Below are 4,215 nucleotides of genomic sequence, written 5' to 3' on the forward strand. Positions count from 1 at the left end.
AAAGATCCAGTGGAGACCTGAAAAGATAGGGTAATAGTGACCATAGATCAATTGTGACTGATTTTATAAGATGTATTTCATGGGAATGCAATGAGAATGGAAGCCCCCCCCAAAATTCTGTTTTAAATTAATCCATGTTATATAGTATTTCACAAATTCTAGGTGACTTTTAGTGACGTACAGTACTCTGTTGTATGAATGTACCATAATTTTTTTAGCCATTTATTCATTGATGGACACTTGGGATGTTTTCAGTTCTTTGCTATTGTAAAAAAATATGGGTGCAACAAACATGGGGAGTGTGTATGTCAGTTTGTGTCACAACTCTTCTTGCGGATATATGTCTCATAGTGGGATTGCTGGATCAAATGGTACTTCTGTTCTCAAACTTGCAAGGAGGCAACTTTCTGAGGAAGACCCATACTACTTTCAGTAGTGGTCACAGCATTTTATATTTCTACCAGCAGGGTATAAGATACATATATAGACTAAATCAAACTCTACAATTATTCACAGCTTATTTGCTACTAGAAACAAAGACATTTATGTACCACAGGCATCGATTATAGGATGCATGCCAAATTTAGGTTGTTGTTGATGATTGCCATTGAGTCGAGCATGACTCATAGCGACCCTGTAAACAAAAGGCCTGAACTTTTCCTGTAACTATTGACATTTATCAAAGCTCAAGTATATAAACCACTGTGGTTGCACCATTTTACATTTCTGCCAGCAGTGAATAAGGGTTCCAGTTTCTCCACAACCTTATCAGCATTTGATGTTTGCTGTTCTGTTAAATTTTGCTGTTCTTACTGGGGTGAGATGATATCTCACAGTTGTCTTGATGTGCATCTCTCTTAGAGTTAGGGATTTTGAACATTTCTTCATGTGCTTGTTAGCCATCTGAATGTCTTCTTTGGTGAAGTGTTTGTTCATAGCCTGTGCCCATTTTTTAATTGGGTTGTTTACCTTTCTCTTGTTGTAGTGCTTGAGTATTTAAAAAATTCTAGATATCAGCCCCCTTTCTGAAATGTCATTAACAAATACTTTTCCCCCCAGTCTGTGGCTTCCCTTTTTACCCTATCGGAGAAGTTTTTGGATGTGTATAGGGATTTGATTCTTAGAAGGCCCCATTCATCTATTTTATCTTCTCCTCTTGTAGATTTTTCAGAATGCTTGGAAGACTGTTGATGTTGTAGATTAGGACTTCTAGAGTTCTTCCAAGCTTTTCTATAATGAAGTTTATAGTCCTTGGTTTTAGTCATAGGTCCATGATCCACCTTGAGTTGGTTTTAGTGTATGGAGTGAGGTATGGATCTTGCTTGAGTTTTCTACAGATAGTTTTCCAATTTTGCCAACACCCCCCCTCCCATGTGCATCTGAGAACTTGTATTTTAAACCAAGCAGTCCCCCCTTTCCACAGAAGTGCATATTTAACAGCTATACTATGCTAGCACATAACAAATTTCTTGAAATAAAATCCTTATTTTTAAAAAAGTGCTACAATAAAGGCCACAAAAATAATCAAACAAACCAACCCAACTTTCTCTCTTAGGCCTTGTTGTTGTTTAATTTAAATTTATTATTAATTTCAGGAAAAATTTACAGAGACTTTGGATTTCCATTCATTCATTGTTGCACTTTTCTCACTTCCCAACCCTCCCCCCTAGTACACTACCCTCTTGGAAAAGTAAAAGAAAAATTCTTTCATTGTTTTATAAACCCTCCCCCAGGTCCACTCCACCATGTATCCTTCACTCTAGACTCCTGTCATGACAAAAATACCTAATCACATATCCCTTTTAAAACAGTTTTCTCCCTCATCTGTTCCAATGCAGTATACATTATTTAACCCATCTTTCTCAGTCTCTTCCTAACCCCAAGGTCAGTCCTGTTTTACAACAGTGGCACCATGCAGTATTTGTCCTTTTGTGACTCAGATACTTCACTCAGCATAATGTCCTCCAGGGTCACCCATTTTTAATAATATTGCATGGATTCCTTGTTTTTCAATGCAGCATAGTATTCCATTGTGTGAATATACCACAGCTTCTCCAACTATTCATTTGTTGATGGGCACTTGGGTTGTTTCCGACTCCTTATTATTGTGAACAAAGCTGCGATAAACCTGGATGTGCATATATCTGCTTGGATGTCAGTTATGGTCTCTTTTGGGACATATTCCCAGTAGTGGAATTGGTGGGTCAAATGGTATCGCTATTTGCAACCTTTTGAGAAAGCGTCATACCACCTTCCACAGTGGTTGCACCATTTTACACTCCCACCAACAGTGAATAAGGGTTTCAGTTTCTCCCCAACCTCGCCAGCATTTGTTGCTTGCTGTTCTGCTAAATTTTGCTATTCTTACTGGGGTGAGATGATATCGCATAGTTGTTTTGATTTGCATCTCTCTTAGAGCTAGGGATTTTGAACATTTCTTCATGTGCTTGTTAGCCATCTGAATATCTTCTTCGGTGAAGTGTCTGTTCACATTCTGTGCCCATTTTTCTATTGGATTATTTACCTTTATCTTGTTGTGGTTGTTGTTATGTGTCATCAAGTCAACTGCAACTCAAAGTGACCCTATGAAGAGTGGATGTGAGCTTTGTCCTATCCTGTGTCATCCTCATCATCTCTTGCATGCTTGAGCCCATTGTGACCGCCACCATGTTAATCAATCTTGTTTTGACCTTCGTCTGTTACACTGATCCTCCAATTTCCCAGTATGTTCTTCTCCAAGGACTGCTCCCTTTTTACAACATGCCCAAAGCATGTGAGACGAGGTTTCACCATCCTTGCCTCCAGACAGCACTCTGCATTTACTTTTTCCGGAATAGACCTGTTTGTTCTCTTCACAGTCCATAGGATATTCCGTGACAACACAATTCAAAGGCATAGAGTCTTCTTCTGTCATCCTTAGATACTGTCCAACTCTTAGATACATAGAAAGCAATTGAGAAGACCATGACTTGGATCAGATGCACCTTAGTCTGCAAGCTGACATCCTTACTCTTCATTATTCTAGAGAGGCCCCTACAGCAGTTTTTCTCAACATGATGCATCTTTTTTATTTCTTGACTGCTTGTTAGAAGGGTGTTGATTGTGGATCCAAGTAAGAAGGTGATCTTCAATCATTTCTCCATCTATCATGATGTTGCCTGTTGGTCTAGTGGTGTGGAGTTTTGTTTTCTTGATGTTAAGATATAATCCATATTGAAGGCTGAAGTCCTTGATTTTCTGCAACAAACACTTCAAGTTATGAAGGTTGTGTCATTTGCCTAATGCAGGTAGGTTGTTGATGAGTCTTCTTCCAGTCCTAACGGTGCAATCTTCTTTGGAAAGTCTAGCTTCTCTGATGATTTGTTCCACGTACAGATTGAATAGGTGGGGAGAATAGACACAGCCCTGGTGCACACTTTGGGCCTTAGGGAGCGGATGTGAACTGTTTTGGCCACTTTAATCCGACAATTACATGGACTAATATGCTGAGAATAACAAATTGAAAATAATGGCATCATATTGTTAAAACATTCCATGATCCATTCTGAAGTACAACACTGTCGGTGATAGGATATGTCCATATGGTACAAATAATTATTCCTATTTATGCACGGGACCACCAAGCCAAAGATGAAGAAACAGGATTTCTACCAACTCCTGCAGCCTGAAATTGGTTGAACATACAAACAGGATGCATTAATGTGTCTCCAAACAGGAAGAACCAATCCTGGAGGGTTAAATAGGCATCAGAAAAGAGAGAGAAGGGAACTGAAATCAAATAGATAAGTTAGAAGAAGGGGAAGGCTGTATGCAATAAAGGCTTGATGAGAAGTGGTAGTTAACTACATTAACCAATTATAGATAATGTATAGTTAATTACATCGTTGTTGTTGTTGTTGTTGTTGTTAGTTAATTATGTTGTTGTTGTTATGTGCTGTCGAATTGTCTGAGACTCATAGCGACCTATGTACAACAGCCCTAAACTCTGCACTATCCTGTACCAATTTCATCATCTCTGACACACCTACCTCCATTACCCCAGTCACTGAATCAATCCATCTTTTTGAGGGTCTTCCTCTCCTACACTGTCCCTCCACCCTCCCAAGCATGTCATCCTTCTCTAAGGACTGGTCCCTTCTTGCAACATGTCCAAAGTATGTCAGACGAAGCTTCAGAATCCTTGCCTCCATGGAGCAGCCGGGATTCACCCTCTCC

This window comes from Elephantulus edwardii, unplaced genomic scaffold, assembly GCF_000299155.1.
Source record: "Elephantulus edwardii isolate Elephantulus edwardi_28Jun2011 unplaced genomic scaffold, EleEdw1.0 scaffold00185, whole genome shotgun sequence".
Classification (NCBI taxonomy): Eukaryota; Metazoa; Chordata; class Mammalia; order Macroscelidea; family Macroscelididae; genus Elephantulus; species Elephantulus edwardii.